This window comes from Sphaerodactylus townsendi, linkage group LG02, assembly GCF_021028975.2.
Source record: "Sphaerodactylus townsendi isolate TG3544 linkage group LG02, MPM_Stown_v2.3, whole genome shotgun sequence".
Classification (NCBI taxonomy): domain Eukaryota; kingdom Metazoa; phylum Chordata; class Lepidosauria; order Squamata; family Sphaerodactylidae; genus Sphaerodactylus; species Sphaerodactylus townsendi.
In genome coordinates, this window is record NC_059426.1 from 78145973 (window position 1) to 78169653 (window position 23681).

At 44.5% G+C, this 23681-nt stretch overlaps 1 protein-coding gene across 5 annotated transcripts in view; it reads left to right on the forward strand.

Moving 5' to 3' along the window:
- TSPAN4 (tetraspanin 4) overlaps nucleotides 1-23681 on the forward strand; it is a 672180-nt gene that overhangs the window by 24533 nt on the left and 623966 nt on the right. Inside the window, exon 1 of one of the 5 annotated variants that reach the window (XM_048486904.1) lies at nucleotides 20667-20687. The exons of the other annotated variants lie outside the window; for them this stretch is intronic. The gene's annotated coding sequence lies outside the window, so the exon portion shown is untranslated. Of the gene's footprint in view, nucleotides 1-20666; nucleotides 20688-23681 lie in introns of those variants that run through there. 5 annotated transcript variants of the gene reach the window in all.

Here is a 23681-nt window from a genome sequence, read left to right on the forward strand (position 1 = left end):
TTGGGAGAAGATTAGCTTCATACTTGCTCCAGTAGCCAAACACTCCATTGTCTTGGGCATGCCATGGTTGTTATTACACGAGCCAAACATCATTTGGAAAGAGCGAATTCTAGAATTCACTGACCCCCCCTGCGGGGAGCACATGAAGTGGGGGGAAATCCCACCTCCAAATGACATTGAACCACTAGTTTCCACAGCTTTGCACACCTCAGTGAATTCCAATTCCACAGATATTCCACAAGCTTATCGAGACTTGGCCAGGGTGTTTCAGGAACAGGAGTGCGATCAATTACCCCCCCATAGGGATACCGATTGCAAAATCATACTACAGCCCGGAGCTCAGCTGCCCAAGGGTAGAATCTATCGCATGAGCCCCACCGAAGAGAAGGAGCTCCGTGCCTTCTTAGATAAGAACCTGGCTCGCGGATTCATGCGGCGAGCCACCAAGCACACCCACGCCGCCCCTGTTCTGTTTGTAAAAAAGAAAGACGGCTCCTTGAGACTTTGTACTGATTACCGTGGATTAAATGCTGTTTCCATGTCCAATAAATACCCTTTGCCCTTAATCAAAGATCTTTTGGATGCACTAGGCAAGGGACGGATTTTTACCAAGTTAGATTTGAGAGAGGCTTATTACAGGGTCCGGATTGCAGAGGGCTACGAACATTTAACAGCATTTAATACTAAATTCGGACAATATGAATACTTAATAATGCCATTCGGATTAGCTGGAGCGCCCGGAGCTTTCATGGCCCTTATCAACGAAGTTTTGCAAGATTTATTGTATAAGGGGGTGGTCGTGTACTTGGATGATGTGTTGATTTATTCACAAACGATGGAGGAGCATGAAACCCTGGTTCGGGAGGTATTGCAACGCTTACTTGACAACTCCCTCTTCGCAAAATTATCAAAATGCTGTTTTCATCAGTCCTCCATAGACTATCTAGGCTATTGGATCTCACCCGATGTCTTGGAGATGGATCCAGCAAAAATAGACGCAGTCCTTCAATGGCCTGCCCCCACCAATAGAAAAGAATTACAATCCTTCCTTGGTTTTGCTAATTTCTATCGTGATTTCATACCCCAATTTGCTGAACTGGCCCTTCCACTCACAGACCTCTTACGCACCAAAGGCAAGGATTTACAAGCTACCAAGCCCGGAGCTCCCCTCCCTTGGTCTCAGGAATGCCAATCGGCGTTCCAACGTTTGAAATCAGCTTTCACCACCGAACCCATTTTGAAACACCCCGACCCCGACCTTCCTTTCGTTGTTCACGTGGATGCGTCGGACAAGGCGCTCGACGCAGCCCTCTTGCAGAAAAATAAAGATGGTAGACTTGTTCCGTGTGCTTACTTATCCAAAAAGTTTTCTGGCCCTGAGCTCAACTGGACCGTGGGGGATAAGGAGACTGCTGCTATCAAGGTGGCTCTATGCACCTGGCGCCACTGGCTTGAGGGGGCCAAACACCCCTTCCAGGTTTGGTCGGATCACAAGAACTTGGCCGCCCTCTCCACCCCCCTCAAAATGTCCGCAAAACAACTACGTTGGGCTGATTTTTTCTCCCGCTTCTCCTTCACAGTTCATTTTTTCCCTGGAAAAACCAATAAACTGGCTGATGCGCTGTCTCGCCTTCCCGGGGAGGGGGATGTTTCTTCGTTACGGGATATCCTGCGCACCGTGCTCTCCCCCTCCCAGCTGGGTTTGGCTGTCACTTGGTCTCAGACCTCCGCATCTCCTCCCCCTTCGCCCGTTCCGAGTATCGTCTCCCCCTTCCTACGGGAACTCGGGGAGGCGGGGCTCCGCGAACTGCCAGCGGAGGAAGGAGATCCCCAGCTACGTTTGGAGGGTGGCGTTTGGAAACGTGGGGGGTGTTGGTACGTGCCTCCCCCCCTTCGCAGGCAGGTTCTCGAAGCCTGCCATGATGCCCGGTCGGCAGGACACTTTGGCTTCCTCAAGACGCTGCATCTGGCCCGTCGCCAGTTCTGGTGGCGCTCCATGCGCAAAGACATTGAGGCTTATATCAAGGGGTGCTCCGTCTGCGCAGAGGCCAAATCCATTTCGGGAAAACCCCATGGACTTTTAAAACCTCTCCCAGTTGCTTCCCGGCCCTGGGAGGTTATTTCGATGGATTTTATTACAGACTTGCCAGAAAGTCAGGGGAACACAGTTTTATGGGTGGTGGTGGACCTGTTCTCCAAACAAGCACATTTTATTCCCTGCACCACCATTCCATTGGCTCCTAAATTGGCACGAATGTTTATCCAACATATCTATCGCCTACACTCCTCCCCCGACAAGGTGGTATCCGACCGCGGGCCCCAATTCATCTCTAAATTTTGGAAGGCTTTCCTGGACTTGTTGGGAACCACCCCGGCGGTTGCCGCCCCCTACCACGTTCAAAGTGACGGTGAATCAGAGAGGACGAACAGAACACTAGAGCAGTACTTACGTTGTTACACTAATTACCATCAAGACAATTGGTGCGAATTAATCCCATTTGCGGAGTACGCTTACAACAATGCCATTCATAGTAGCACACAGAAGACCCCCTTTGAAATTGTTTCTGGTCGTTCCTTCCCACCACTGCCCCAACTGCCCACAGAGGTGCTACATCCTCCAGAATTCAAGCAGTGGATTTCATCCCTGGCTGAGGGGTGGAAGACGGTCCAGACTGCCTTAAAGCAAGCCAAGGACTCACAAAAGTTTCAGGCGGATAAACATCGTTCTGATTTCCCTTTACGTGTGGGGGCTTGGGTTTATTTGTCTACTAAAAACCTTAGAGACGTACACAAATATTCAAAACTGGGCAAGAAATTCGTGGGTCCTTTTAGGATTACAAAAGTGATCAATGATGTTACTGCCCGTTTAGAACTGCCTAACTCCTTAAGTAATATTCATCCCGTCTTTCATTCCAGTTTGCTCAAGGAGGCTCCCGTTTCCGATGCCTGGCACGACCCTCCGGAGATACCCCCACCGACTATAATTGATGGACACAAGCACTATGAAATTGACGCTATTCTGGACTCTCGCTTTAATCGCAATCGTTTGCAATATTTGGTTTCTTGGGTGGGATATTCCTCCGGTTATAATCAATGGGTGTATTCAGAAAACATCGATGCCCCCTCCCTTATTTCTGCGTTTCATCGTGCCTTTCCACTGAAACCGGGGGGGAAGGGTTTTCTGTTAGGAGAAGCAGAATGTAAAGATCTCAGCGGTGCTGATTCTCTTCACAGTCGTTTGGCCTTGACTGAATTCCTTGGCACGGGTGGCGGGCCAGAATCCGCTGCAACCACACTGTTAGAGGGCTTATCTTATGGTGCAAGATGAGCATTCCATTCCGTTCCCATGAGAATGAGACTGGGACTGGAGACACCGGGAGGGGGATGGGACAGGGGATGTTATAACCTGTAGTTTAGGCGGGAGGTCTCATTCCTGTCATGACGTGTGTGTGAGCTTTCTAGGATGTCTGAATAAACGGTCTTTCAACCAAAAGCCTTTTATTTCTGCTCTTTGGAATTCCTTACACAAAGCTTGGATTGTATGAACTTTCTTCCCATTTTTGGTTTTCTGAAAGTCGGGGCTGTTTCCCTTGCAAGCAGAGTCACAAACTATTTCTTGAACTTCTTTCTATTCAATGTATATGTTGATTGGGACAAAAAAAAAACTGAGGGCAACATGGTTGTTTCATTGACACTCCCCACAAACATTCAAGAGGATGGCGTGTTCCTCAGTTCTTATAGTTTTCTCCCCCAGTCCTGGGAGTCAGACAGCATCTTACAGTACAGCATCTTATAGTATAATGGGGACTCTTATGGCCAGCCTGGTCTTTCAGTGGGTGTCTCTGGATTCAGGTCAGGGAAACCATCTGCCAGCTGAACTATTTCCTGTATCTTAGAGTCTGTCAACGCACTCAGTATTTGTGCAGGCTTCTAAATTGTACCACTTCAAGGGAGTGTAATAGATGACTAAGGTCGATGCCCCACGGCCAATTAACTGTGTGATACTCACGAAATATCACGTGAGTGGACACGAAATATCCAGGTTTCAGGAAGAACTCCCCACTGCCTGATCGCCAAACATGGATTCATCCCAGTTCTGGCTCTCCCTCTCCCCCTAATCACATGTTTTTTCAGAACCTGCATGTATGTGCACCTTTTCAAAAAACACGTGCCGAATCCAGATTGGTGGGGAGGATCGGGGTTTCAGTCTAGATTTAATTTCCTGCTGTTGGCAGTGACGCGGAGCCTCCCAGCCATTCAAAGTGCAGTAGGCTGTTTGTGATTTGTGTGGGCAGCCCTTTTTTTTTGTTTCATGCCGGCGGAGGCTACGTGGAAACGTGGCTGTGTGGAACGTGATTTCTGTGCCAACTGTTAGCTAAAATTACATTTCTGTGCCTGTGCAGCTATGTGGGTAGAATACTGAAGCTGCGCATAAACATCACTTAGCGCGAAAAACAGCTCCCGTTTTATCTACGCATGCGCATGGTGACATGATTCTGCAAAAAAGTTTTTTAAAAATTCCCACAACACAGTGCAATAGCCAATCAAAATGAGGAAGAAAGAGCCACTGAACAGATCACGCGTTTGATTGTGCAATCGTGGGGATTGCTGCACTGTTTGAAAGCGTGATATACTTGGATGCCCTCATCACACACGCTGCAGTGGGAGAGGGTGAAACCTCGATGAAAAGGTGTCGATTCTTTTGAAACCTGGTTGTATCTGGATTTAATTTCTCAGTGGGGATTCGACCTAAATGACCCCCCCTATCAAAATACGCAAAGAGCTACTATTTCAGGGATATGACTAAATTAGAACCCTTCTCCCTTATGTGCTTGTTTTTCACAAGCAGAGAATTTGTTAGGATGCTAAGCAACAGTTGTGGGATGCTGTGCGTTATGTTTCATTACCATATAGACTGACCTTTATTTGACCTTAGGGAGATTTAAATAGTTGCTTTTCTGACTGGTTCAACTTCTAGGATAAGGAGGATTTGGTTCCCAGTTTGAATGTTTTTCCTATCTTCATATTGTAAGAGGAGTTGGTGAGGAGCAGGGAGCACGCTCAGGAGGCCAGTGTCTGTCTAAGAGATGGACAAAAATGTTTAGCAGACCCCCTCTATCTTCAAACTAGTGGATGGTTACTGACTCTTATTCCCCCTGAGGTGAGACTGATGTGGCTTCCTTAGGAGTTGCCTAGTGCTATCTAATTGTGGATGTGGGCCAGAAGAGCTGCTAGTCAGTGATTGCTGATATTTCCTCCCAACTATTCCAACTCCCTGCTGCTCAAGAGCATAAAAGCTGAGAAGGAAGTATTTGACTGCCCATTTAGACTTAACACTGGAGTAGAAATTCGTCTTTTCATTACCTTTAATACCTAAGTGGCAGAAAAAGCAGAACAAAAGAGTGAGCTGATGAAGGACAGAGTGAATAGCTTGTATTATTAGATTGAAAAATGCATTAAGAAATTGCTGAATTTAAGTAAGGCTGCAGTTCCCTGCGTTGCTTAATACCTGTTCAGACACCTTAACTGATAGATTTGAAATTATTTTTTTAGTGTGAACACTGTGTGAACACATCCCACTTTTGTTTCTAATCACAGGTTTTTGTGATGCTTCATAAAAGTGTCTGACCGTAGATGACAGTGGGACAAAATAAAATATGTCCACACTGATGTGTGCGGTGACTGAGGCCTCTGTCTTAATACATTAGGCACTCTTAAAGCTATGGTTTTGTTTCTTAGTCTCAGTGAAACATATTTGCAAATGCCTGAATTGGAGCAAATTAGGAGGTGGGGGTGCTTGAAGCCTGGGAGAGTTGCTGAAGTTAATACATGCTAACTTCATACCACTGATTTCATTAGGAACTGTCCTTACGGCTTCAAAGCGGCTAGCTTTTTATCTTGAAAAATTGACCTTATTTGGAAAGCTGGTTATGTTGGGGGCAATGAAGAACAGCTGCAGAATAAATACATACATAATATTCATTGCCAATTTGGAAAGCAGCACCAAGTCCTTGACTTGTTTGGAAGAGGGAAGGGGAGGGTGGAGGCAGGCAGTCTATTTTACAACTTGTTAATTATTTCTTCATTGTTTGTTGTGGTGAGCTCTTAGTGGGAAAAGAAACAACTCAGTCTTACATGTACTCACTTTGCTAGCAATTGGCTGGTGGAAGCTGTTTGCATTTTCCTGTTGGACCTCTCAATCAATCAATCTTTATTGGCATAACATATCTATAAAATATTTTTCAGTCGGGATACATTGCTGTCTTTATTCATGGAGTTGGCTATTGCAATCTTGTGCTTAGCTTCTTGAGCCCTCATAGCAATTTGAAGAAACTTGGCTACTGTCACGGTTGTTAGAGGATGCTGGTCAACTAAGGGATGTGATATTAATTCTTTGTTAGGAATTCTTTGGTCATTCAATAACAACAGTCTGATAAATTTTTCCACAGAGGTGTATAATCACAATGCAACAGCACATGTTCTGCTGTTTCAGGTCATCTCTGCAAACAGGAACAGATAAGTTTTGCTGCAAGAAATGTTCATATTTCTGCCCCAGAGGGTTGACGTTGAGAGGATATTTAACGGTGCTAGCCTAAAAGATTGTTGTAACAGCTGAGTTGTAAGTTGGGGAAAACAATCAGGTAAAACTCTGTAAGCAGGAGTTAAACCAAGTTCCAGCAGAGAGCAAACCCTACATGCCAGAGAGTACAGTCATACCTCGGTTTTCATCGGTAATCCATCCAGATTACCTCGGCGAAAACTGAAACTGACAAAAACCGAGGCTACGGTGTAGCAACTTAAGCATAAGCATTTATTGTCATTGTGCACGCACAACGAAATTTACAGCAACGTTCCTCGATGCTCACAAATTCAGACTCATACCCCATCCTCACTTTCCCCTTCCTCCACCCATCCCTACACAGCCCCAAACACATCAACACGAAGCCGCGGAGTTTAGCATAGCCACAGCTCTAGAGTAGAAGCTGTCTCTAAGCCTCTTTGTCCTAGTTTTTATAGACCTGTATCGTCTGCCAGATGGTAACAGTTACACAAAACTCACCTTGGATTTAGTTGGCACGCCGACGAAATCCAAGGTCACCAACAAAAACCAAAGGCAACAAATGGCTGGATCCCATTGGCAAAAACAAAAAACAATGATTTCCAAAGGTGACGAAAACTGAGGTATGACTAGACAGGGTTTGTCACTCTATATCCAATATTCTTTGTTTCAGCATCCTGAAGGCTTGAGATTCATTGGAAGTCAACAGTGAGTCAAAGCAAATGCCTGTTCATCTGATTTTGTGACTAATCCATTTGGACCATTTCGATTGATATTGGTCTGATAGCATGAACCAGACCAGGCCAGTAGAATTGGATCAGAAAAACCACACTTTTGTTTCTAGAAAGTCTAAGTTTCCACACAGAGAGTTGCATAATCAACACAACTAGGGATTCCCAAAAGATGATGAAGAAAAACTTATTTATTATCCAAATAGGGATTCCATAGAACAGCTGGAAAAGAAACTTGGCTTTGTAGACTTGGACAGCAGCTGGAATGAACTGGCTACCTTTAGCATAAAAGAAACAAATAACTGCCACTATTCTGTGTTTAGCCAAGTTTATGGCCTGTTTCATCTGCAAGGTCACTGGATCTCTCTAATTCACCTTTACTTGAAAGTTGTTGCTGATTTTGCCTGATTCTGAAGGATGTTGCGAGAACAGCCCAAACCTGGTGCTGGCTCTCTTTTTCTTTTATTTTGATGTATGCAAAAGTAACACTGTTTCTTGACTTTATTCTTGCTCTGGAATCACAATGCCTAACTGATCCTCAGCAGACACTTTGTCACCTTTGCACAACTTTGATCTTCAACTGTGCCCGGGACCCAGCTGTTTCCTGTTCAGGATCTGCATTTTGTATACTTTTGCCCCAATCTTCAGTGAACCCTGGTTGAAAATCGTAAATACTAAAATAGTATATGTTGCTAATTTGCAGTCCTGTATTGGGACTCTTGGGAAACATTTTCATCAAGGTCAGCCCATGTAATCTGACACAGAAGGTAAAATATGGGATGCATTCCACTGGAGCTGTAAAAGAAAGGCTTTAGCAATGGAAGTGCATTATTGAGTCATTTAGTGGGATGGGGTAGGGAAGTGCCTTTTTCCTCTGATAGGAAAAATATTTCCCAATCCAGAGTTGGAAATCCTCGTCTGAGCCCCTATAGAGTCACCGTCAGTCAGAGTAGACAAGACTGACCGAATGGCCTGATTCAGTATAAAGCAGCTCAGTGTGTTCATGAGCTTATCCTTTGTGGACATTCCATTCCAGTTGCAAGTAACTGCTATAGAAGAGTGTACTATGTATTATTTTCATACTCTTGACAGGGGGCAAGGAGTTGATACTGAAAGAGCAGTATCTTGCCATGCAAGGATGTAGCAATCATTCACCATCTAGATTGCATAGTCCACCCAGGAGAATCCAGCTGGGAGTGATTGCTAACTATGTAACAATAATGCGGTATCCCATGAGGTTCAGATGCTGCAATCTGAATCTATTATTTTTTTCAAAAACATTATATTTTCCCCATTTCTAAATGAATGAATACGTGTCCATTCTGACTGGCAGCACTGTTCGACAATTGAAGTTGCATCCACACTTTGCTGGTCTCTGTACCATGATTGTGTTGTACCACAATAATTTGTTACTGTCCTCACAAGAAAGGTCAATTACAAATGATTGCTGTAGTCATGCAATAGTGTAATGTCCGACAATGTGTGTACAGTGTCTCAGATACAAAAAGATCTTTCCTGATACCTCTGATGTGAAGCCCTTTAAGTGTGATTCAGTACTATGGGCTCTAAGTCAGATGGCAAACCTGAGGCCTTCTATAGGTAAAGAATGTGCTGTGCCTCTGGCTAGAGCTAGGGTAGCCAACTCCATCTGGGGGTGTGTATGTGAAATTCCAGGAGATTGGGGGTGCTTGTGAAGGCAGAATTAGAGCATGGGTATGATGCCATTGAGTCTGTTCTCCAAAGCTGCCATTTACTCTAGGGGAATTGATTTCTGTAGTGTGGAGATCAGAGAAAATTCTGCGAGAACAACAGGCTCTGTATGGATGTTGGTAACCCAGCCAGAGCCACTTTCCAGAGCTCTTTGATTTCATGTGGACATTGGTCAGTGTTTACTCCCTGTTGAACTGGGAACAGTGGCATACTGCCTATTTGGTCATGTGGGGGGCACCGGGTGCCGGCCAGGTCCCCACGCCTGGCCTCTTCTGTGGCACAGCAACCCGGCGGCTCCCCCTGTGCTGGGGCACCACTCGCCAGTGCCCAAGGCTGGGCCCAACTGCACAGTGGGGAGGCCTATCATGCTGCTGGAGAGGGGAGAGGCCTCGTGCACCATGGGAGAGGCCGGATGCACCAATGGGGGAGAGGCCTTCTGTGTGGTGGGAGAGGCTGGGCCCAGCCATGCAGCAAGGAGGCCTCTCCCTGCCGGGTATCTGCCGCAGTACCCTGCGCCCTTCACCTCCCTGCAGGCCGGCTTGGACAGGAGGCAGCCTGCAGGGAGGCGGGGGGGGGGGCTTGGATGGCTGCCCTTGAGCCCCACCCCTGAGCACCCAGAGCTGATGTTGTCCCCAGGCACCATTTCCTCCCGATACACCTCTGACTGTGAATGTGGCTTTTCATCCAAAGAGCTGAGAATAATATGCATGGTTCCCCTCCTCTTTTATTCTCAAACAAACCTGTAAGGTCCTTGATCACCTAATTTGGTTTGTCTTTGAGTAGAAATTTGAAGCCAGGTTTAAGTCCAGCACTCCCAGCAGTGACATTGGTTTTGTTATTCTGACTCTTTTGTTTTTTGGGTTTTTTTTATGTTTGGTCAGAATGGTTTATGTAAATATGACTTCCGGGACTCCTCTGTAGATGGGATACAAATTTAACAACTAGAGGCCTTTCAATTTATAGCTAGTGCTGTTAGGAATTATGGTACACCAGATATCTGAATGCTTAAATTCTGGAAAAGATTCAGCTTCCCTATACTTTTGGAATGGAAGCATTGATGAAAATTACAAGTCACTAGATGCTTTTAATTACTGTGGTTCTGTACTGACATACAGTAAAGAATTCTGTACTGACATACAGTAAAGTGTCTTACAAGTCCAGTAGAAAACATGATCAGTATATTGACCAAAGTTTTCTAGAATGTTAGCTAGCATCAAGAAACCGATCCCTCATGCTATGCCTGCTTAGTTGAAGAAATATTTTTAAAGTCCTATAAATACTATCTTAAAAACTTATAGAAGAGGTCATAAAAGTAAGGAGGTAAAATTAGAACATACATTTTTTGCTCTAAAGTAACTATATGCCCATTCCTCTGCTGATATAGATGGAGATACTGGTTAAATTATAAATGGAATAAAATTGTATCTGCGTATCTGGGGAATTTTGCAGATTATTTTCCTCCTAGTAACATGTATTTTGGAAGTAAATGCTAGCAAATATTCCAACTCAAGGTATAGTACAAAGACTAAAATATAGAGCACCTCAATCAGATAGTATCACAAAACCCACAGGCTAGGGCAGGGGTAGGGAACCTGTGGCTCTCCAGATGTTCAGGAACTACAATTCCCATCAGCCCCTACCAGCATGGCCAATTGGCCATGCTGAAGCCAGGAGCTGATGGGGTGCTTAGTTCCTAGTTTTATCTGGAAACCTGGAGGTTTACCCCTGGGCTAGGGCTTTCCCCCGAGACTGTGGTTTTGGTGTTGGTTCTCATCATTTCAAGGCAGCAAGCAGAAATCTCATTGCTCACATTCTGGAGAGCCTTTTTAAAAATTTCTATTGATACCTGAATGTTGTAAATACTACAGTGGTAAAACAGAAATTGATGCTAATATAACTGTTCAATAACATTTTTAAAATTAGCACATATTTAACTTCCTTTAAAAAAGTATATGGTGAATAAACAACCTAGTTCAGAGACATGGTACATTTCCTGGTGGTGTGTGGAAGTACTGTCAGTCAACAATGCCATTCAGCATGGCATCACTGAGTCTTGCTCCATGATGTCACCAGGCGCTTCCCAGGGCATCTCAGGCCTGGAATGTGGGGACTTGGCAGCCCTTTAAAGCCTTTTTAAAGCCTAGAACCCTCATGCCTATTGTGCTGCATATCTTGATATACTACCATGCATTAATTCTCTTTTTCAGACCAATTTCTCCGTGTGGTGATCTCTTTTAGGAGTAAAAGAGTAGCATAGCAGTAGCATAGCAGTAGCAGTAGCTAGTAGGCTTTCTCAGTGGTAGGTGTAGTACTCTTGAATGGCTAGTGTTGCTAGGTCTCCTGCTATGGCAAGAGATTTCCCACCAGCAACACCCTGTTCCCATTATCACTCAGCGAGGCAGTGAGAGAAAAAAAATTGGTGACAGCAGTGTCACTTCTGTGAATACCTGGAAGGAATGTTAGTCTTCTCTAAGAATCAGTGGAAATTCCATAGTTTTATTGTAGAGTTTCCATAGATTCCTAAAGAGGTGTGACTTTACTTCCACCCCCTTTCTGGAAGTGACATCACACAACCACTGGTGGTTGTTCCCCCATACTCCTAGAAATAGCTTACCAGATTGAGTGTGGAAGGTGTCTTCATACTCTGCATTTGGGATGGTGTTTAAAATAGCTTTATATCAGAGAGCATTTGGTGAAGGAATAAAGTGTTTTAGACAATTGGGCTGTGGTTTTTAATCTCTGGGTGTTTGCTGTTAATTTCTTCGTGTGCATGTGAAATAGTTGTTCTTAATTTATATTTTTACCCTATGTGTTTTGTTTATATCTTGCTAATTATGTTTTTGTATTTAGCCTCGAGTCTGAAGGGAGAAGGCAGTACACAAATATCTGAAACAATGATTTTTTTAAAAATTCAGACCCTAATCAGGCTGGTTATGACTGCGTACTGGGTGTGAGAGTAGCTTTACTTTCCAAAGGCAGTGGGGGTACATGCCCCCTAGTGCTGCTGAAAGACACAACTTTCAAAGAGTAGCTCAGTCAGAGTTTTACAAAAAGCCTGTTAGCAGAGTAGGGCACTTCTGCAATGATACGGAAGTTTTCTTGTCTTTTTCTTTAAGAAAGGGCTAGGTGAGAATTTATGAGATGGTACAAAGAGAAGTTTCTAAAATGGGATTGCCTGTCCTCTAGGGGGGTGAGGTATGCCCTGTCTCTACCAGGCATCTCCTGCTGCTGCTCTGAAAGACAGCTGAAGAATATATTAAAAATGGCCATTGGCCAACAGTGGAAGAAAAACTGTAGAGTTTTCAGTCATTTCTCAGAGGACTGACATCATTTCTGGGTTTTCCTGGAAGTGATGTCATGCTGTCAGCTAATGGCCACCCCCCATGCCCCGCTATCACCCCTGATCTCCTGGGCCTGGTAATCCTACAAATGTAAGTAATATAAACAAAATAAAAAAGAAAGGTTTATTCAGAAAGTCGTAAAAAGTTCAGTGTTTGGAAAAGAAGGTCTCAGCTGCATTTCTCTTTGCTAATAATGTCACAAGCAAAACAAATAACTGTTCAATAAGAAGGTTTTTTTTTAAGTGTTGAGGCTGAAGATTGCTTGATACTTTAACCCTCTGTCATATAATTTATATTGCCTGTATTTAAACTACAGAAATATCGGATGACCTGTTAGTCAGATGTTGGAAAACGAAGGATGTGCTTAGATAGGGCTGCCAACTCTGGGTTGGGAAATTCCTGGAGATTGGGGGGTGGATGCTGGAGAGGGCAGGGTTTGGTGAAGGCAGGCACCTCAGAAGGGTGTAATATTCATCCTCCAAAAAGCCATTTTGTCTAGGGAAATCTCTCTGGGAATTCTGGGAGATGTCCAGGTACCACCTGGAGGTTGGTCACCCTGTAAGAGAACTTACACTGAAAATGGATTTGTACCCTGTTTTGCATCCCAATGGGGACCCAAAGTGACTTACATTGTTCTTCTCTCTCCTCCCTTTTATCTAAGTTCCAGGGCCAGGAGTTAGATCCCTTGCATGCATGGTCAGACTCTTCGCCAACTCCAGTCCCCAGCATTGTTCTCCTCTGAAAAGTGATAGGCATGAGCGAAACAGAACCAGCTGGATGACTTTTTCTATTGGTAACTTGACACCACAAATAAAATGACAATCCAAAAGCTTAAGGATGTATTTCACAAGTCTGTGTTTCAAAGGAATGTTGGCAGTTGTATTTGTACAGCTTGATTCGTTTTGATGGAGGGAAGGTATAATAATCTTCACAAGAGCTTTGAAGGCTGCTTAATGACAGCCTTTATCTGGGATGTTTGGTCTTCATTTTGTAGCAAAGCTGTCACTTTTGCTTGTCGTCTGAATAACATGGTATATGAGTGACATGTCTTCATAGCAGAAGAACCTGTTATTGCATGACATATGGCTCTCTAATTGTGATCATTGACTTTGAGTGCACAAATTAAAAAGGCGTGACCTCCAAGGCAACATTTTATCCGATAAGATTGTAGGGCTCCCCCCCGCCCTTTCTATATGTTACAAATCATCAGCACGACCTTCTAAAGTGAGTCCAGCGCCATATATCATGATGTAACCTGGTGCGAAGCGGGTAATCTTTGCTGAAAATACTGGGAATTTATACAATGGGCTATCCACCATTAGTCAAATGCCACATAATAGTAGTGGAGGCCGTAAATAAAGGGAATTTGGAGCATCTCCTGGGATAATTATTGCGCATGGTTTCGCCGATACCGTTCCTCAACGTACGATAATATTACGATCAGCGTTTGTCGCTTTTAAAAACTGGTGCTGCATGCGTATCTGTTGCGGGTTTTCCGGACACCGAACATTTCTTTCCGTCTAAAATTTAGTTTTTGTTCGCCAACGCGCCGGGCCTGGCGAATTCTTACATCAACCCCCCCTGAGATCTGCTGCTGATTCTCTAAGTTGCTGCAAAATTCTCTTAGATTTTTCAGCAGCTTAGAGAATTGGCAGCAGATCATAGCCCAGGATACATTAACCAGTTCAGTTCTTGAAACATTGGAATTACTATTGACTAATAAGGAATTTACATCCCAGCCCCAGAGACTTGTATAAACCACTAGCCTTGGAAATAGGCATGGGATCGTTCTACTATTTGGACACTATCGTCAGTAGCATTATGACGGCACTGTAACTGTTGTCATGCACAGATTGCTTTGATTTTGTTAGCTGAGTGGGTGCATTGTTGGGCTCCGGGGCGTTTCCGAGTGTGTGGCGGCTACGGCCGCTGGATAATTCAGCTGGACATTGTGCTTCTGTATGGTTTATGGGGATCCTTGGGTGCTACTAAACTAACTTGGTTTGACAGCAATCTTGATGTGAGCCTTACATAGTGTGAACTGCTTTTTGCTTTATCTTTGATGTTTCATTTACTCCCACTTATTCATTGATTAGGTTGGCATGCATGGCAGGAGTTGCCTGACCCAGTGAAATTGCTGTCTGAAGCTAAGGGGAGATTTCACCCTTTGTGTTGTTGTGCAGGCATAGAAGTTGAATTATAAGGAGGAGGTGCGTAGAACCCAGCCCTATGAAAAGTGTACTTCTGCATTCTTCTTCTCAGCTAGACTTGTTTCCAGTGTCTTGGGGGAAAAGAATAAACAAAAACAAAAGCCCAGATGCTTCACAAAATATTAATGGAGACTGCCTTGACTCCTCTTGACAAATTAAGCATGTCACTTTGAGAGCCCTTAGGGTGAGAGATGCTGCTCAGCATGGTAGTTCTCTCACCTTAAGCATGCATTAAAGAGACATGCTTGATCTCGCAAGAGATACTGACTTTATTGTGCTGCAAATCCAGTAACCATAGGGGTCCTGTGCTCAAAACGCAGCTTTTAAAATGACTTTTAAAAAAAAACCACAGAAGGGTACTCTGTAGAACAGCAAATTGCTTTAATCGTGTTCTTTTCGAAATGGACTCTTCAAGTCTTCAAGCTACTACTGTGCATGCACAGTAATGACTTGGCAAAAGGTTTTTTATTATAGTATTTAGACTCAAGAGGGGGAACAGTTAGGTTCTAATGGGTAAAAAGGAAGAACGCCACATGCAAGACTGTCATTACCCCTTTACTTAAATATGGATATCTAGGTTTCTTTTGTTGTATTGTTCCTGTACGTGCTTTCATTTAAAGTGCCCACTGCCAAGAATTTAATTAGCAGCTTATCTTTTAACGCTGAGTGATGATTTGGTTGCAAGTGAGACAGGGAAGTGTACTGAATGAGCCGTGTGTATGTGCACACATGTGCTGCAAAGCTGCTATGAAGAAGGGCTGCTGTAGCAGATGCGAGGAGTATTATCAAAGTTACCAAACCCTGATTGAGGTGCTTGGGATTCAGGTAACTCTGTGTGTTTTAGATCAGGATTGACATGCATTGGCAGAGATTTTGTAAAGCTTTTGGCAGTGCAAATAGCTTCAGACGAACAACGAAGGCATTCTCCTTTAAAGTTCTGAAAGCTTTCTTGTTCCCTTATAGACAGGAGTCTCTCACCACTGTTAAGCTTGACATGGCTTCTCTACCCAACATGATGAGGCATGGGCACTCTCAGGCACCAAAAAAAGATCAAAGGAGAATGAAACAGGTTCTCTACATGAAAAGGTGACAAAAGTTCCTGAAAGCCTGTAGTATGTGGGACAATTCAAACCTGAACACTCTCTGATGGTTGACAGCCCAGTCTTGAGGAGCAAGTGAAGAGTGATGTCTGGAACTTTGCTGTGGGTATTCAGTGAACAAAAGAACACAAGGCTGCAGTGCTGAGCTTGCTTCCTTGCAAGCATCTCCTGCTGGAGTTGGTGAGGCTTGCTTCTGAGTACAGATGCATCGAAACAGCATGCTTCCGCCCTCTTGCTTTGCTTAGTACCAGTAGAGAGTTGTAAGGTTTAATTTCTTGGTGGTAGACAGGGCGTGCCATCTTTCTAAGCACTGTAAAACTGTGGTGCGTGCAGCGTCTTAGAGCCTTGGTGCTCCTGGGTATAAGATTAGATCACGTAGCCCAACACATTGGGGAAGAGTCATTTAGGAGTTTGTTCTGAAGGGCAGCAGCTACTCTGCCTGATCTGATATGCAGCTGCAGCTGCGATTTCCTGTAGAGAGTGGGAATAATAAAATAATGTTCTGATCAGGAGGTCACATGGTAAAGAAGCTTTGGAGTGATTGAGAAACTCTTTCCTGACAAGAGACTGATGGCCATTCAGAGCTGTACATAGAGAGTGATTCTTTTGCATTCTTTTTTAAATGTCGGAATTGTGAGTTCTGAATAAACAACAGCTTGGTCAGCATTTCAGTTCTCAACACAATGTTGTCTTTGCCACTGCCTGCCAAAATGTATGTATATGTGTGTGTGTGTGTGTGTGTGTGTGTGTGTGTGTGTGTGTGTGTGTGTGTGTGTGTGTGTGTGTAAAAAACACCATTTCAGCATCTTAAATACACTGGGGGGAGAAAGTCTTTCATGAGGCTCAGAATGAGAGCAGCACTTTTGAAATTTTCTGATAAATGAGTTTATCCTGTCAGGTTATTTACATATTGATTGCAGTTATCACTTAATAACCTGGACTTAAGAAATTGTGAGCATCAGTCATCCCATGATAAATCTGTCATTGAAGGCCACTCTGATGGGAGTGAGCTTATAGATGGGTGAGGCAGTCCTGGTGGGAATAGATGTTTAAAAGAAGAAACACTGATGCCTCTCCGTCTTCTTCAATAGCTCCATCTTTGACGGACCAGTTGGTTGAGGCGTATTGACTATATTATACTAGGTGCCTCTTGCCCACGATCTCCAACTTGTAGCTCTTTTCCACTTTGCATCTACTGCTTTCTTAAGCCAGCAAGGACCGGATCCAAAGAGTTGTCGGCTGAAGCTTCATCATAGATCCCACTCTCTTCCTTGCTACTGAAAGCTGATGTCTGCTTTATTTCTGATCTAGTGCAGTTGCCAGTGTTGCTTTTTGCAGACTTTTGTGTATGAGTATATGCAAGGAACAAAGTTGTTTACAATTTGAGCACAGAAGTTTGGTATCCTTTCTCTATACTTTTAGCTAGGCCTGATGGAGTTCACTGTGGATACTGTCTGCTTCTCCACTTGTCCCCCTAGACCCGTGGTGGCGAACCTATGGCACTCCAGATGTTCATGGACTACAATTCCCATCAGCCCCTGCCAGAATGGCCAATTGGTTCGCCACCACTGCCCTAGACCTAAATAAGTGGAAGTGGTTTTATTTCTCTTCAGTAGTAAAAAGACAAAACAAAAGCAAAAAACCCCACAAAGCGGGCGGTAGAGGGCAAGGCGAGGCCGCAGCAGTTGGCAGCGGCACATGAGGGACCTTTGGGGGGGGGGGGTGGCTGCCCTGCTGGCTGGCAGCTGCTGCTCTGGGGCGGCCCTGCTGGCTGGCAGCTGCTGCTCTGGGGCGGCCTGCCCTGATGCATGGGGGGCGACCTGGCCCCCAGCCCAGAGAGAAAAGCGGGCAGCAGAGGGAGAAGAGAGGAGAGGCCGTGGCAGCTGGTGGCTGGTGGCCGGTGGCTGGCGGCAGCATGTGGGGGACCCCTGGGGGGGCGGTGGCGGTGGCAGCTGCCCTTCCAGCTGGCGGCTGGTGGCCCGGACCCTGGCCCGGAGAGGAAAGCAGGCAGCAGAGGGAGAGGAGAGGCTGCGGCGGCCGGCGGCGGCATCTGAGGGACCCTGGGGGCGGCGGCGGCAGTTGCCCTGCCGGCTGGCGGCTGCTGCTTTGGGGCGGCCTGCCCGGGCGTGGGGGGCGACCCGGTCCCCGGCCAGAGAGGAAAGCGGGCAGCAGAGGGAGAGGAGAGGCTGTGGTGGTTGGCAGCGGCATGTGGGAGACCCCTAGGGCGGCGGCTGCCTTGCCGGCTTGCGGCTACTGCTCTGAGTCTCCCGAGAGTGGAGTGGGAAGTTGTGCCAAGGCAGAGCCAACAGCTTAGGGCCAGGCTGGAGCGGAGGCTCAGGCTGCAGGAGAAGATGGAGGTGGAGACGGGACTGCGGAGGAGGCAGAGGCGGAGCTCTCCCCCCATGTGACTCACTCACTCATGCAACGTCAAGCTCCAAGTGAGTGGAACCTGCAGCTTCTGCTGAGAAGCTGCTCTGAGTGGCTTGACCCGGCCGGTCGTGCAGATCCAGAGTGGTAGACCGTCGGGCCAGTCAGACATTTTGTCGCCCCTCACGTGACCTGCAATTTCGTCGCCCAAGGCTGCTGCCCATTCTGCCCAATGGGCGGTCCGCCTCTGTTGGGGGAAGAAGGGAAGGTGCCATGCCATAGCCTGATCTCATCAGATCTCGGAAGCTAAGCAGGGTCGATACTTGGAATGGATACCAACAAGGAAGACACTGTAGGGAAAGGCACTGGCAACCCCTGCCCCTGCTTCTCACTTGCCTTGAAAGCCTCTTTCTGGTGTCGTTATAAGTCGGCTCTGACTTGATGGCACCACTCTCTGTCTCTTTTTCTGAGGGAACCTAAGATAACAGAGAATAATTTTGCAGCATTTGGCCTAAAGATCACTACTGGACTGAAAGAGACACATTTACTGAGGAATGTATTCTTGGATATGGGCTTTCACTGCAGCAGTAATGTTACAAAGGGAATGTTCTGTAAGCATTTCTTTACAATCATCTACCTCCAGAATTACACAGACATTACATTTATTTGTAGCTTGTGCTGTGTCTTGTGTTAAATAGTTGTCTGACGTTGAACCAGCTGAAGTTGGGAGATATTTCAAGATTTGAGTGAGGTGAACCTGGGAACTGGGACTTTTGTACTGTGGCTGCAGTATCTGTTTTTAACAAGGAGCAGTAGGTGGTAGAACATAGTTGGTTGAGCTTATCAATAGTCAGAGGTCACACTGAAAAAAGAAATGTCAAACCCCACTGTGGAATTGATGAGTGACCTGATATTTCCATTGCCGTATTTCAGAAGCCTCTGGGATTCTAAGTGCCTTTCTGCACAATCAAGTTTTTTTGCACAATAAATGTGTCTTTGTTTCCTCTTTGCTGTGTGCATCTTGAATGTGTTCCCTTAAAATAGTTCCATTTTTGGACAGGGATGTTCTTTCTGAGTATTCAAAATGCATTATTTTGTACCTGGGGAAAATGTGATATTCCTAGATAACAACAATGAAGGTATGAAATGCACCTGCATAACTATCATGAGCACTTAACTGGATAACTATTTTTATTTTATTGAATTTGTTGGTTACCAATCTACACAAAATAAAACTATTTTCAAGACAAGCCACAGTAATGATTGTAAACAAAAATATTACAGTAAGTGCAAGATCTAAAAACATGGTATCAAAATCAACAAAACAGTCAGAAAACATTGGTAACAATCAGCCAGATATTGAAAAGTTGGGAAACCTGGGAGGAAAAAGTGGATCCTTTCTTTTGACTGAAGAATAGAGATGTTGCCTGAAAGGTCACCTTAAACATATGGTAGGTACTACTGCGGGCGGGACAGGGGGACTAGTCCTTGTCTTTATTACTCTAATGTTAAGAAGAATGGCAGCATCTCCAAGTCTTAGAGGAAACAGACAAGAATGTACAGCAGAAGATACTAAATTCTAGATAGTGGATTTATCTGTTTTGTGTGGCTGCTTAGGCACCAGACAGCCAATTTCCTAATATTTCTGGACGACTTTTTGGAAGGGGTAGTTTAATACCAGGACTGGCTTAGACCTCCAATCATTAAAAAAAAAATGCAAGAGTGCCATCTAACTCTTCGAGATGCAGACACAGTTTTCTTGAGAGTTTGAACAGCATGTACCACCAAGGTTAGCTGTAGGAAGTAAATTGCTCCAGAAGGTTGTAAGAAGGGCTCTTATCATGAATAAGTACTGTCAATAAACTAATTAAAAGCTTTTAAATTTATGAAGTTTTTAAATTAGTATCAAAGCAATCAAAATATTGTTTGAATTTCCATACATATTTTCTGGCTATTTAATGTACATTATTTACTTTGATTAAATGTTATCTTTAAAAGCATTGCTTGAATCAAGAGGCTGATCAGAGTACCATCAACACTGAACACCTTGTATAGGACAGCTGCAATTAAAATCTGATTTAAAAGCTCCATTTACATCTGTGGCTAATGAAAAAATCAATTGTTTCGATTAATGCCTTTGGGTCTCCATGTGGTGCTTCTTGACACAAGGAAATGAACTGAGTAGGGGAGAATTTTTAGATGCAGGAACGGCATTCTTACCTGAAACACTGGGGAGGGGTTCAAAAGGAAACCATAAATTGAAAGAACAGTATTTTAATTGAAAAGTGCTTCTTGACAAGCACCTCTGCAAAGTATCAGTTCCAGATCTAAAAATATCTGAGAGAAAATCAAATTATTAGAAAAGTGTGCATTTTTAAAACTGTGGAATCAAAATACTTCCTAAGGGGGAATTCATTCTTAGCAGGGACAGGAATCCTATTGCCCTGAATTGGTTCCAGTATGTTCTCAAGCAGTATGCAGCCAAGAGAGATTGCAGTTGCCTTCAATTAAGGAAGGTGCTGTTTTCCCAGCATAGCTCATGGGGGAAAAGGGGGGGAATGCTACACATCTGTTACTCTGCCCTGAAGACAGTTGGCTCCTGCTAGCCTCTCTTCCTACATCTGTTTTGAAATAGCTATTTCCCAACTTCAGTGGGAGTACAAAGAAAAGTAAGTAGTCCGCTAGTGAGATTTCAAAAGGAGTTTATCCCATGGCAGTAATGGAAAAGAACCAAATGTCTCGTGTACAGTACTTCTATGGAAAAAGTAAAAAGGGGGTACTAGATCATCTTGCAAATAGGGAAGTCTAGCAGGGTCTGCTAGAACCAAGCAAAATTGCTGGTGTACTAGGGAGAAGAAATGCATTCAAAGCTCTTTTAATTATCACTTGGGATAACTTCTACTGATATCACAACAGCAAATTATGCTTTCCCCACTTTAAATGTCTTGGGATCCTTCACTTCTAGATTGGAAGAAGGCACTCTTCCACCTATCTATCCCAGGCTCTTGTCTGCTCTTTAGCTAAATTGTCTTGCAGTGCTGATATTGTCAGTTTTCTCCTGACTTTTCAAACAGTGTGTGGGGTGGAAGGGGATATCTACACTTGTGAAACTGGCAAAGCTCTCCTCCCTGTGCCCTTCTGTGAAGGAGGAGGATGTAGGAAAAAAAGTTCTTCCCATACATACTCAGTTACTCTTTTGCGGGGAAAAGGTGGGTAAAGAACTAAAAATGAGCATCAAGTAGAGTGCATCTGTTCATATATGATACAAAAATATACCGGTAGCAAGGATGAAATATGATTGTTAATTCAGCTTTGTTGTGGCTATCATAAAAGAAATACAAACACATTTAAAGCTGTATTTATATATTTCACACATTCATACAATAAGTGAGTCTGGCTCTGAATTGCATACGTGCCCTAGATAACATTCTTAATGCACAGATTTTCACTATACACTCAAAAAGGTGTATTGGGAATATAATACACCTATTTATGTAGTAATTATAATGAACTATTTTAGAGGAGCAACTATTTGCTTTGTTTAAAATGAAGAACATAAAGTGAATCTGTGTTTTGTTTATGCTCAGACTGCACAGAGGTAGCTCTATTAGCCTACTGCAGCTAATCAATAAAGTCTGGATCCTACCATGCATGATTGGAAGTAGTACATAAAAAATGAATCTTCTGTTCCCCCAGAAGCTCCCGGTATACTGCAAATAAATGTTTGTAGACTTCCTAAAAAATATGGAATGGGGTGGGTGGATGGGCTTCAATACATAGATAGAATCTGACATGCTTGCCCTCTGACACTTCTGCTCTGTAGGACCAGCATCTTTCATCAAGCTGAAAAGGTGTCTAGCATAAGAGGAATACACTCCACAGAGGAGGCAGAGGGTGTATCTTCTAAAGATGGCATCCAGGGCAAGCATAGAACAACTCACACAGAGTTTGATGGCAGGGGGCACAGTTCAAGATTGGGCTTGGCTGGGTCTAGCTTCAAACTGCAGGCTCCATCTCTGAAGCCTACATTTACAGCTAGATCTGCAGAAACCAGACGTTGTGGGCTGCCTCCTGGAGAGCGAGGAGTTCTCGGGGGAAGAGCAAGGCTAGGAAAGCTCATACCAGGTTGAGCCCAGAGCAGCCAGAGTCCCTGCAGGATGAACAGCAGGCTAGCCAGGACGCAAGAGTCCCAAGTGCCTGCAGAAGCAGGCTGTCAATCCATCCCTGCCCCAGTTGAGGTGCCTCAGGCAAGTAGCTCACCTGGGCCTACTCATCATCAGAGGCAGTGCAGTAGAGTCTGCTGCAGGCTAAAAGGAAAAGTGCCTGTTTTCTGGCTTAGAGAAGGCATCTCCTTCAGCAGGAAGAATCACATTTCTCACAGGATGGAAGCTAGGCTCCTGGGAAGCTGTATATCAGGGAGGATTGCAGACCACACTGGCTTGGATGCAATGAAGTGAGTTGACTGCTACATTGTCTCCTTCTACTACGCTGGTTCTGTGGACTCAGACCAGACGTCTTGACTCTGAACTTTTGTGACAGACCCTTCACTTGACTTTCTCGGACTTCAGGCTCCCTTGTCTTGCTGCTTCTCTCCAGACACAGCTCTGTGCTTTACCCTGTAATTTCTAGCTGGCAGCCTCACTTAGGATACCAGCCTTGAACTGCAAGTTCTGTCCTGGCTGGGTCCAGCTTTATACTGCTAGTTCTGCCTCCCAAGCCACATGAAGTTTAGAGGTGGAGCCAGTAGTATAAAGTATAAAGCAGGGAAGAGCCTGCAGTTCAAGACTTGGCCTCTGTCTGGCTGGGTCAAGCTTTAAACTGTGGACTTCAAGGCGGAGTCCATAGTTTAAAGCTTGGCTAGGACCAATCTTGAACTGTGTACACTTTCAGGGATGTGGCGCACAGTTGAATTCAGGGACGGGGGCACAGCTGGATCTGGAATGCACTTGCACTTAACCTCTGCGCCATTGCACCATGAGGGAAATATTGTGGGGCAAACCTGCTTTAGGACCAGGAACTGTACAAACTTCTTGACCAGACCTGAATATTTCCCTTGCTCAACGGCCAAAGATATAAAATTTAACAGCTAGAGACTGTCCCCCCCCCCTCTTTTTAATGGAATGCTTAGACTGATGGGGGATTTTTTACATTGGACCAGTTGATAGATTATGATGATGATTTTTTATCATTTTCTCAGCTGAAGTCTAGATATTACTTGTCACCCTCTATAAAATGGTAATATTTACAACTGCAACATTTCTTGATATCTAAATATGGCCCTTCAGCATAAGGTATCTCAGAGACCCCTTTGGACTTGGAAACTCTAATTGAATGCAAAAAATGAAACCAGCAGTATTTGTTCATAAATATTTGATGTAAATTAATAAATATCATATGTACTGTTTTAAGAATGTATGGAATAAAGATCTAGATCTCCTTGTTGAGCCAAAGCAATGAACTATGTTCTTAAAGTTTATGTCTGATCTCTCCATGGATCTTAAGTTGAGGCTTCTTCAGCAAAGTATATGCTTAGGATAGCACCGCAGTGACTCTTCAGCAAAAGACTAAGGCCGTTTCTGCACGAATGCGGAAGCGGCCGGGTCGGCGTACTTGACGCCAACCCGACGATGCTAGGACCGTCCGCACGGACGGTCCTAGAAAGA